This window comes from Pholis gunnellus, assembly GCF_910591455.1.
Source record: "Pholis gunnellus genome assembly, chromosome: 20".
NCBI classification, from domain to species: Eukaryota; Metazoa; Chordata; class Actinopteri; order Perciformes; family Pholidae; genus Pholis; species Pholis gunnellus.
Window position 1 is genome coordinate 6,305,710 of NC_136547.1, and position 13,096 is coordinate 6,318,805.

Consider the following 13,096-nt stretch of genomic DNA (forward strand, 5'->3'; position numbering starts at 1 on the left):
TGACACAATAGCTGTTAATCCATACTGTACATATGTTGACATTTCAGGTTCAACCTTGGCCTGGTTAAAGACTGAAATACACCAACGCATATTTAGCAAGAAAACACATTCCGGAGTCACTGGCTGTGAGTCTAGAATGATTACATTTCCTTTGGGCACTTTCCAAGAAGAGTAGACTGCCGTTCATTTGCATGGACAATGCAAATCCCCACATTCGGACACAGCAGTCATTGAATACCACAGCTGCTGTCAATTCCCACTCAGCTGGCTAATTTTACCTTTTAAATTAAATATATCTCATAAAAGGAATGCCAATATTTATTCTGCAAAACCCAACAGTATGTTGAATGACAAGTAATTTGCGTTTTCAACAATGACTATTTCTAAAAACAAGGAAAGGACCAAGGTAAAGAGTGCGGTATAAAAGCTGTGGTCAAGCTTTGGTTAGAGTTAGGCAACAAAAACAATTGGAAAAGGTGGGAGAGAGATTGTGTTCAAGGTTAATCGCAAACATCAATTGCAGGTCTGTGACGGGAGACAATTCCGGTCGACCTTCATTAAAGTCTGATTCGTTAGACGCCAATCAACCATCCCTCTACACGCTTGATGTCTGCCTTTTTTCTGAAACACACCCTGTGTTGGTGATAAACGTTGGCTCTGGACGTAAATCACCATGAGCAGAATCATCCAATATAAATGTAATTCCTACAAAAAACGTTTTCTTTTTTTAAAACTACGTGTAGCATCAGAATGTGCATCGCAATGACAACATAAAACATGCTATTGATCCTATCAATCCATCCACTCTCCAGAACTTATCCAGGACTGTGGTCCGCCTTCTCCCCTCGTCCTGTAGCCCTTCTTGGGGATCCGGGTGTAGTCCTTTGCTAGATGGGCTTTACAATAAAATCCATCGAGTGTGCTCTGGGCTTTTTACAGCCTTTCTTCCCGTTTGGACACTCAGGGTACCTCCCTGTAGAGAATGGATGCCGGAGAACCATCTCAACAGATTCCTTCAAAGCGATAGCGATTAGGAAGTGATTCAGCTCCGTCATTGCCTAAGTACCTCTAATATTGATTTGTTACATACTAGATACATATTACAGGAAAACAAAGCATTGGGCTTTACAGGCTCCATGTAGGCACTGTTTAGGTAGCGCTGCAGATAAATTGCACCAGCTTGCAAAATTGTTGTCAAAAAAAATATTTGTGAAATATGCATACACTGAAATTCTTTAAAGTGAAAAGAAAAGGTTTTTGACATTTCAATTATGGAAAGTACCACAAACCAGATAGTAGATAATATAATGAAACTAATGTTTTCAAAACTACCTAAAATAGTAATTATAGATGCCCCAATTGTCGATCATAGTTGAGTCTTTTGTTCTTTTGTTGTGTCGCTGGAATACAAGGCCCCAGACTAACTTCTTTCAACATGATAATTTCAACCTTCCAGAAGTCGGTGTAAACCGTCAATTCTAAATGTTATCCTTTGATCCTGTTATTGTCATCTATAGAGGGTATTTGCATAAAGACATTATGCAATTGTGACATTGCTTTGATTAAGAAATACCCCTGGTAATGATGTATTAAAATCTGCTTAGAGCTAGTGGTAAGAAGTTAGGTCATAATTTCATCTCTTATATATGGCTTTTATTACTGCGAAAACATCTCATCAACAAACAACTGTATTCATTCAAGTTTCTTGCCAAAAATAACATTTTCAAGTTACGTACTGGTAATGTCAGCACCATGTACAGGTGCTCAGATAACGCTCTGTAGTGTAAGTCATCCCATTCTACTACCAACCGATTGGTGATAAAAACAATAAACAAACCTTTAGGGGGACCTGGGGCTCTCCACTGGGAAAGTTGAGACTGCATTTCTTTCAGAGTTCACCCTTTAGGGCTACATGTTCAATTATAGTTGGCAGCGTGTGTGTTGTTTGTATGTCTTTCTGGTAACTGACAACAATATAATCTGACGTGGGAAAGAGCAGGATATATTGGTATTTGAAGTTGTGCGTTCCCTTCTTGTTTCAACCCCTTTCCAGTTACATAATGCGTCTTCAAACACAGACCGAATGAAGATAAATATTAAGAATTATTCTGCCTTATTCCACTTCCAAAGTTTTATTGCATGGGTACCATATGATTTAATTGTACTATTTACCGATAAGAACATATGGTTTACTTGCCATTTGACAGATCTATTTTTGGATGTGGTTATGTAGTTCCGATCACCAAAGAAAACCTGTCTATGTGCAGATTTCAGTAGCAAACAGGTCAACGAACAACAGGTCAGTGGAACATCATTATCGAAAATTGAGACAATTTTACTTGCGGTCATAATGGAGTCTCTCCAGGCTCTATTTTCAAGAATCAGTGTGCGGTCAAGAGGATTGTTGGTGTAACAGAGTTGGAAACAGTGAGGAGGAATACATTACTAGAGAGTTGTGTAGAGGCTAGTCTCAGTCTAGACCAGTCGAATCGCTTCTTTTCCGGCCCTTTGAAAGCAGTAATTAGGACTCCAACAATGAGATTGGAGAGAATGGTCAGGAGGAGATTTGCCACAAAGCCGTCTTCCAAGATGAAAACAACATCCGTGGTGCAAGGTGTAATGTCATGACGAAGCACATTGAAAAGGGATTTTGTTGGACACATTTATTTTATTTTTTTGCCATTGGTCCCCGGAGATTCACTCCCTGACAAACAGAACAATACAATTATAAAATAGGTCAAAGAGCCAACAAAGAACTGGAGGTGGACTCACCAGACAGTGTGACTGAAGGAGGGCTGGAGTCAGATAGCATTTGCCAGTCCCTCACAGATATATAGGATACAACCGCCTCCATAGTTCACACTATGCATGAGGCACAATAACAACTAAAACTGCAACACCATAATTATTCCTTCACACACTGTAGACTCGTCCTAATCAATGTTTTGTTACGCCTGTACATATCTCAGAATAGGATGGACACCACACCTTGAGAAGTGATCTTGACCTTTTGCAGTTTTAAGTGTATTTACAAATCCACTTCGAATTAATGTGTCATCCGCAGAAAGGTTTGAAGATTTTGAGCGTAACATGGTAGAGCCCCACATACTACACAGTAGGGCTTTGATGATTGATCGTTTTATTCAGAAAACAAAACCTATTCCTTTCCTTCTTGTACAATGTCCTTTAACTTAAGAATGAAAGAGAACTTATATATGTGATCAGATATTGCTCAAGTTTCCTTTGTGAAGAAATAAAGGATATGCCTTCTGTCTCTTTTGGGATGGCAATACCGTTATCAGGAGTTAGCTTTAAAGTAGCTTTATCAGGAACATTGATCCATCACCAAAAAGAGATAACGGTTGAGGAGATTGTTTGGAGATGGGGATTATTACCATACTTTATGTTGTTTTTTAGAAGTTGAATCTGCATTTGTGCCTGCATTAGTCCGGAGACTAAGGAGGGAAAGTAATTTCCTGTAATTATGCGCATGACCTACCCAAGGAGCCCCATTGGCTGGCTTACCGCCCCCACATGACGCTGCTGCAGCGTGTGCCGTGCATGATAAAATGCACCCAACTAAGAGATGATGAAATTCATTGCCAGCCATTTTTTTATAATTCATTTGAATGAGATGACACAAGTGCAACCCAGTAACCCTTGACATCCAAAATTGTTTCCAAGTTTCCCAGATTGCTATTGACACAACCTCCCACTTCACTTCGGTCCAGTTGAAATTAAACTGCAGAAATATCATTTACATGCAAGACACTTACAAAAAAAAAGATAAGTTTCAGGAAAATACTCCTGACTTGGTGCAAACAATCATAGAGTGTAACTCTCCATTCATTCTCAGTGTGTTTCTGTTGCTGCAGTATGGAACACATTTGTTTTCCAACATAAACTTTCAGGATGACCTTGTGTACAAAATCTGATTTGTGAATTTAAAATGGAGCCATTCATGACAATGGTTGGCTTACAGAAAGGCATCCATCCATCCATTTTCTACCGCTTATCCGGGGTCGGGTCGCGGTGGCAGCGGGAGGAAAGGCATGTTGAGGCCAAACAAGGGGCTGAGTGCTGCAGTGAACTAGTAGAATGGAAGCTTTATCATTGGTTGTTACAGTTTCAATGACAACATTATTACAGGACACATTTCTAGTAATAACTATGTGATCGCAGCAAGTTCCTTGTTAACTATGTTTCTTCAATTTATAACTATTGATTTGTGACAGAAAGATGCATTAAAATACAGAGATACTATGCAAAGTCAGCATAATTATTTCTCCAGTAATACATGAATCATGTCCCCAGCTGAGCGCTGCACTACAAAATTCTGGAAAAATGCCCACGAGGAGGGAGTGTACTGTGACATTTTTATGATAGTGGATATTTAGTCAATAAAAGCAGATGTGCCGCCTGCTGAGCACTTCCATAAGAACGTGTTCACAGACTGAGTGAAGTGTCACCACTTTGGATGGGACAGGAGAACCCTCGGGGCTTTACTTGTTAAACCATCATCTAACACTACTTCCCACACACCACCTCGCTCCACACCAATGTCACTGTACATTAGCGGGGATTTGTGCCCACCAGTGATGGAAGTTTCCTCCAAAGTAACATGTGACAGATCAATTGCCGGGAGTTATACGATACAGTTTTATTGGCCCACAAACACAAATGCACACTACTTGTAAAGACTTGACTCACTCATTTGACTGAAATGTGAGTTGAACATGAGGTCATTATTATTGATGTGAGAAAGTAGAAAAAAAATAAAGGCTATTCTTATTTGTCTACAGCTAACCTTGGATACAAATAAATGCAATACAGATAACTTTGCTAACTAGAAGCAAAGTAGCGAGTAACTACACACTTCAAAATGTACTGATGCATGTGACTATCAATTATTGGAAACCTACAGGCACCCGACACATTACATTGCTAAAAAAAGAAAGAAAAATACAGCAGTGTCTGTGAAGTTAGAGAAGAATAATGTTCTTTGATGCTAAAACAAGACATGCGATTTATCAAATTGGAGCAAATTTAATTTACCTTTTTTCTTTTCCTTCTCAGATGCCCAGGTGCATAATGGAATACTAACTATGAAAAACAAAGAAGTAAAAGCAAAGATCCTCTGAATAAGATTTGATTAAAATAGCAGTAGTCGTAGAGACAAGTTGGTTACAGGTTCAGTCCATGTGTCCATTAACACTCATGTAACCCATCAGAGTAAGCGAGGACCTGAACCAAACCCCGTACCCTATCTATAGGTTAGTTGGTCTGAGTAAGAGCTCGAGCTGCAGTAAAGCTGTGAAATGTATGTGAATGAAACTAAGTCATCACGGAGCAGACTCTGCCAACCAGGTGAGTGCAATTCTGGAGACTTACTTTCAGGGAAGTCTTTTGACAGGAAGGCTATTGATGTTGACGTTGACACATTGGATGACTACTTATAGTTCCACCTGAAGATAAGATATGCTCGATTCTTGAATCAGACATGTAAGTGCTGTTCCATTACTGTGAATCTTAGAGTCGGCCTGTGAGGCGAGTGTACGGTCTGGTGTTTACATGCTCTACAGTTTGGAAGCGGAGAGAATGCGTCTGACATTCACGGTATAATAACAGAGCACCATTGGCAATCTTCTAGAAAGGATGGAGCGCTATCAAACACTTGGCACTATTATGAATTTACTGATGTGCTTTCTACTGAAACAACGGTTTGGTTAAAGTGTCCCTGCAGTTATTCAATGGCAGAAATTGAGGTTCTATCAAAAAGCAACAAAACAAGCAAATGTGACTTAATAATACGTTTCTACTTGTTTGCAGATGGTATATCAATGTTACCTGCTTTTTAGAAAGCTAATTTTATTTGCCCACTTAATTATAGCCTTGACAAAACCATCGGTCTGTTGACAGTCAATATTTCAGCTATTCCACCAAAATACAGTTTTCACTGCAAACAATGCTGTCAGAGATGAAGCCAAGGCAAAACCCAGAGCGGCACACATTGAGCTGAATACAAGTAAAGGGATACTGACTCAAACTGGACGGATTTCCTTTGAGTTCAGGTTATTTAGCAAAGTGAACGACTGACATCTTTTCACCATGTGATCAAACCCCAGTGAACCAGAGGACACTTGGCTCACACGGTCAAGAGGCAGGTGGACTTTGTGAAGGCGCCCGTGTCCAAAGTGTTTCCAACATGCCCGATGCCAAAGAACTGAATAGAGCATGAATATATTCCCATCGCTTTACCTAGCCCGACTCTTCATTCACTCAATTGAATTGATTGATTTCAAACATATGGAAGGCTACTTGCAAATGTATTTTGTTATGCTAACAATTTGAAACATTTGGATACATTGGAGAACATAATTGAGACTTTTAACTAGCATTTGTATTTTAACAAGCTGTCTCGGAATAAAGCAAGACCAGATTCATTTTGCGATTGACATTGATTATTACATTTGTAGACATTTGATTATGATAGTATGTGTCAGAGATCAAAATTTTCTCTTGCGTGGTTTGGAAAGTGGATCAGAAATCTCCAATGCAAATAGTTTTCTTCATCAAATAATAATACTAAGGGATCTTCATGTTGCCTCTAAAAGCAGCAACAGGAGACGGCATTCGAGCGGTCTTGTCATTGCCACACAGGGAGCTATCTCAACATCCCATCAGCAGCTGCAGTTGTGATGCTAGCACGGCAAGCAGTGGGTAGACATCCGCACTTGAGCGATCCTTCGGGAAGGAAAGGGAAATCAGAGAGCTAATCAGCGGCAGCTAGGACCGTGGAGGTGAATGCAAGTGCAACAGGAAAGTGATGCTGATGGGAGCTGACACTGGAAATTGGGAGAGGAGCAGGAGACACCCTTACTTAAGGAAGCTGTTTCCTCAGCCTGGAAAACTTTGATTTAATGTAATGGAGTCCTCATCAGGAGGGTGAGAGAGAGAGAGAAGAAAAAAAAAAGAAAAACATGTGAATGTGGATATTGTTTGCCTGGAAGACCTGTGAAATTAAACTGAGAAGATGGAATTTTTTGTGGTAGAGAACTTCGGCTCTGAAAACACGTTTCTGTATTTCCCGAAACAGTCGGGTACAATGCTTGTTCTTGTTCTCTGATGTTTGCACAGAGTTGTTTGGGCTTGCGTAACAACAGCGTTATTAACGTCCCAGGGGCGTATATAGCAGGTAAATTAATACTAATTCTATGCAGAGATGTACAAATTAGCCTGCTTTTTTTTCCCAGTGGCTTGTTAGTGAGGAACAACACACACACATACATACACTCAGAGACACATAATAGCATCCATCCCGTACACATATGGGTATAAGCAAACATGACAAACCTCCCCTCCCCCAGTCATACATACAACAAGCCAACATGTGCACACATGAACAAATACAAACACACACACACACCTACTTCTTAATCTCCCAGCACCACAAACACAACGAGGGAGCGAATTATGAAGTGTGAGGACTTGGCTTGGTATCAGAGGGAGGCTACCTCGCCGCTTGTTCGGCTGTTAATTAGTTTGGCCTGTTTGCATTTTTATTTATGGGGTGCAGGGAGTTTGAGCTGATAATCTATTCACACTGATATTGGGAGATAAAACTTGAGCTCACATGAGGCTGGCCGGTGAGAAAAAGGGGCCGCTTTTCTTAAATTATTCACTGACAGCGCAGCTCTGAGTGGCGTCCCGTGCATTTCAAAGTCACTTCATCCGGCCGTTTATCCGCTCGAGGTGCATGTCGGGGATGGATATTGGTGGCTAATAACGTATCGCTCCCCATCCCTCTCCGTCTCAAACCTCAGCATCAAACACCTTCATGATATACACCCCCACCACCACCCCTCCGCACTCCATTCCCTTCATCTGAATGAAAATGCCATTTCGCCCTCAAAAGGCACACACTGTATGGAGACGTATCGATATGCATCCGTCATGGAGCACGTAATGAGAGGCGATGACAGAGTGCCTGGACTGCGGGTGCACCTGCCACATACTGCCGGCCAAGTCAGCGGGACAATACGCGAAGATGAAGATGAAATGAGCAGCAAAAAAATAAAAAAAAGAAGCTCCCTCCCTCCCACAGCCCACGCCGTGTGGCTGATTTACAAGTTATGGCCTTTTTCTCCTTCATCCCACTGTCATTGAAAGAAGATTAGATGGGGCAGATTACTTTAGACATCAAACATCACACGGTCGATCCGTCATAGCAGTCGCTTTCGGCGCAGCCTCTTATGTGGAGGGCTTTCTGGATGCATTCACAGTATGAAAAAAAAAAACACTCTGTGCCTTCCTGGCGTCCAGCCTCTTCTTCAGCCTCTAACCTCCCCTGTTTCTCCATCCCACAGTCAACCGATGGCCCCCATCCCCCTTTCCCTGCCTTTGCCTTTCTTCCCGTTCTCGCTCTCTCTCTCTCTCCCTTTTCTTTATCGCTAACTTGTGAATGGCAGCCAATCAGGGGCAGAGTCGCCTCAGCTTCAGCCTCGGTGACATCCACCGCCAGAAGTGATGCACTGCTAGAGAAAGAGAGAGGAGGGGGTGGAGGGAGGGGAGGGGAGGGGGAGGGAGAGTCACAGAGAGAGGGAGAGAGAGAGAGAGAGACACACAGAGGTGATGATAGAAAGAAAGTGGAGAGGAGGAAAGGGAGAGAAGCCAGAGAGTGGGGAGGAGAAATGGAGCGAGGGAGGGCAGAGAGAATGAGACAAGCATAGAGAGAGAGAGGGAGCGAAGCAGGCAGGAGACTCTCTCTCTCTCCCCCTCTCTCTCTCTACCTCTCTCTCTCCCTCTCTCTTGCACACACACACTGCCATACACATTCGCACCAGCTGTGCTGTTGTCAGTCTTGGAATGTAAGCACTGCCGTGAGGAGTCAGATTCTCCACCGCTAAGCACTGCTAAGGAGTAGGGAACACAGTACAGTGCACTCAGTCACACGGATGGATGCTAAGCTGTGTGAATCAAAAGGTAAGGGCTTTTTTTCCCTGATTATTGTTTAGGGATATATTTATATTTTGTCTGCCTCGGGACTCCAGAGGATGATCTGCGGGTATATATATATATATGTGTATATTTTTTTTGCACTGTGACAAAGCCAGACTAACGCAGCAGTGTTGACATCTGACAGAAAGAAGTGTTGCAACTTCAAAGAGGTTGATAACGGCTAAATCGAGTGAACCAGGGAATGATTGGATTTGCTGTTCAATACTCTGATCTTGAGATTTGTCTTGGAAATGAACAAAAACTGTGTGTGATGGTACCACTGTAGGTTGTCAATAGTCAGATTTTGGGGAAATTTCAACTTTGAGCTCATTAAAACATAAAAATTAGTACAAGTAAGTATTTTTTAGCCTGTGTTCATTCCCCTTTAATTAAATGATAGATCAGGACACATGTCACACAATGAATAAAACTACACATGTAACTTTAGGATTATCCGTATATTGCCTGTGGTCATTCTGTGCTTTTCTAAAAATCAGCATTAACTTTGTCACCCAATCCAAAGTGCTTCATTTAACTAAGTGGTTTCCGGACTCCATACAGTCCATCAGTGGAGATTATTAACATATGTAGATGTATGTACTTGTGCACGTACGCAATATATATGAATGTATGTACGTCTGTGTGTGTGTGTGTGCATCTGCTCTTGTGTGTGCACCTGTTCAAGTGTCGGTGCCAAGCTCTCTGTGTGTGTGTGTGTGTGTGTGTGTGTGTGTGTGTGTGTGTGTGTGTGTGTCGATGTATTCGCCTGTCTGCTGAGATGCACTGAGGGCGAATCATGCTTGTGATGTGCTCTGGGCAGATTTGATGGAGAAGCGCTGTACCATTCCTATCTCTAAAAACGCATGGAGGTGTTTATCGCGGTGCTGGAGCAGAGCGCGGCGAGAGAAGCCGGCGGTGCTGCTGAGTATGTACATGAGCATATCCTCCACGGCGCAAACTTAGTCCACCCCTTAACTCTTCTTGGCTCCCTCTAAACCGCCTATAGTAGTCCTCGGGTGTGCCGCCAGCATTACAACCACCAAAGTGATGTATTAGGGTGTAGTAGTGTGCACCGGGTCACCCGTGTAACACCATTACTGTTTAGTGCAAATTAGCCACTAACGCGCTCCCTGAATTATTGTCAGATATGGAGTGACCTTTCAGTGGTGAAATGAAAAGTGGTGGGAATCCATTCTCCCACACAGGCGGCATTCACACAGCTGGTTTTAAAGGATCAAACATGAATATTTATTAAAAAAAAAAAAAAAAACGGCTGTGCATATTCTTGAGGAAATAGTGGACAAGGATGGGGATTGACAAAATAATGGAATTAATACGGACATTTGAGTCATTGTTAATTAAATTGCAGCATCTTTGTATTGTGTGTATTTGTTGTGGTTCGGCTATGCTAAACTGGGAAAGACTTTCCTTTACATCGTTGCTGGATATCTAGTGAGACAGATGTTTAGGTTAATTGGGTGTTATTACCTTGTTAAAATGCACACACGCAACTAAAGTCCTCCCAATACAAGCAATGCGTTTTTTTTAAATAATCGAGTGGATTTCATGTTAAAATGTCACTGTCAACAGAAGGCCCTCCCTCCCTTTTTTAAAGTAGCTTTTCAGCAAGGAAGTGTGCACTGTATCACAAAATTGCTTAGAGGATTTCAAAACATGAGTAAAGCTCGCTGAGGTTTGCCAAAGACTGCAGCCGGCGGAGGCAGACTTGGGAAGGTCTAGGGCTCCACCAAGTGGAGGTTTGAGCGGCTGCTGCGTCTTGGTACATCAACGCCCCTCATGCCAGATTTACACTCTCGTCTGCGCTGCTCTGTCAATACCAGAAAGCAATCACTGGAGCTACTCAAACTGCCAATCACAAAACACTAGTTCCTCGCACCCGACTCACATGTACGCCGCTGCAAAAACATGCTGCATTCAGCGGCCGTAAATCAGTTACTGGACGAACGGCGCAGGTCCAGATGATCCAGACTAATCATGGCACCAGTTTTATGACCTTGCAAACCCACCGTTGCCCTCTCTCCATCTTTGTCTCTTCCTCTGCGTTTATTTATGGTTCTCATACAATATAGTCACCTGTTGAATTCCTCACTTGAATGACACGACTATGTTCAAAATGAGGTTTGAATGCCAGTAGCTTGGAATGTGTTTGATATTTGCGTAGTGTATGGTGTTCAACGCTGCATCTGTGTATTAATGCTTCTAGGATTATGTGTAGTAAACCAGAAGGAAAGTTATAAAAAAAGTCATATGTTGACTTAAGTCCACTGCTTCTGGGTTAAAGTGTAATGTTGGGGTAAACCCACGCAAACAGAGTGGTATGTTGTAAATACTGTCTGAGCCAAAGGTTGCACCAACATGAAGCACAGATGGTCAGTTTAGGAGTTCATATTCTCTTGTGTATAGAAGATTATATATTTAGTATGCAAGACCTCTTGAAAAAAAAGGTTTCCCAACCAGACTTCTGCTGCACATAATCATTGCCCTACTAAAGTCAGAGAAGCCATAAAAGTGCTTAGTTGCACTGTTCGGTTTAATGTTGGTGGGAGAGCTTGCGTGTGAAATTTTGGGATGCGTGTGCACTCAAATTTATACAGACTAATATGCAAGGCTGTGCTTTTCGAGGAAGAATATCCTGATGAACAGCTAGTTTATATCTGATCAAAGATATTCTTATTCAGCAAAACAAGAATGTATAATTTTGTGGATTACAAAAAAATGGAGCAGAGCGGAGCTCCTGCCAGAATATGTCTTAGCCAAGATTAAGAATAACAGCCCTCGACAACACTTTAAAAGCATATTTAACTATTTGGTCCCTTCACATCTCTGGTGTTAATGCCAAGCCATATAAGCTGTCTGCTACTTAATCTAATCATAAACAACTTTTTTAATAAACCTCCACGATTTAATAGGCTGAATGAGTTGAGATAATTCAGCTCGGGTCCATAGGATCTGGCATTGATTCAGCATGCTCACTCATCCTTTAATGGAGTGTTTGGAAGAATTCTGAAAAGACACACTGGCCCTAATGCTTAATAGGCACACCACATCAAAGATTAATATCCAGAATGCTATTAAAACTCAAGGACAGGCTGGAATGATAATTAGAAAATGCAATCACAAGCATCAGACTAGATTAATTGCAAGGCGGCGTTTCCTGATTTTCGGGAAGGCACTTGTCACACTCATGCCACATTATAGACATGCACGGGGAAAATAACATAAGAAATGTAGCACGTGTCAACACAATCTATATTTTATCTCTTCTAATACTGAAGCAGTACTTTGACAAAGTAAAATGTTAAGACATTAAGATGTCTGCTCCGGCGTCAGAGAAAAACACAGCGTTGTAATTCATATTTACGTTATCTTGTTTAAGATGTTTATTATGAATTAGATATTGATTATGGGAAAGTTTGGTCAGTTCAACCATGCTGCTGTCGCTGGGACCAAGATTTCTGCATGCTTTACTTTTTCTATAGTCCTAATGGCAACGTTCAAATTAAAAAAACTTTGATCAACTCAGTCAAAAGTATTCTGAATACTTGGAAATCATTGCTGATTAAAGAGCTTCAACTGAGTGAAACTGTCTCAGTGGCTGAGCTCGAGCTAAATGAGCAGCGTTTTCGGTTGAGATCTCATTAGTTCACTTATTTGATTTTGTAAAGAATTGCATGCGCTTATATGCCATACTTCACTTCCTCCAATGGGACCATAGTACTGATTTCTGCATCGACAGTAACAGGCCTTGTCCTTGTGAATACTTCCACTGACAATGCGGTTGTTATTTAAGAGCTCTGAACAGAAGCGGAGGAAATGCTAAAGTAGCATGTGCCTCTGCACGGCATTTCCCTGAGGGACACGCCGGACGCCTGGCAGGAGCCCTCGTGCGGTGACCCTACTAAACGGGCCCTTTTTAGAATGAGAGGCAAGATTTATTAGGATTAACTTCCAAAAGACCATGAATTATGCATGCACATCCAAATTACCTATCAGGAGGAGTGCTGGTGGGAGGACACAACCTAAGTGAAGTATCAGAAGAAGACTACCAAAAACACATAACACCTTATCACAGCGTCAG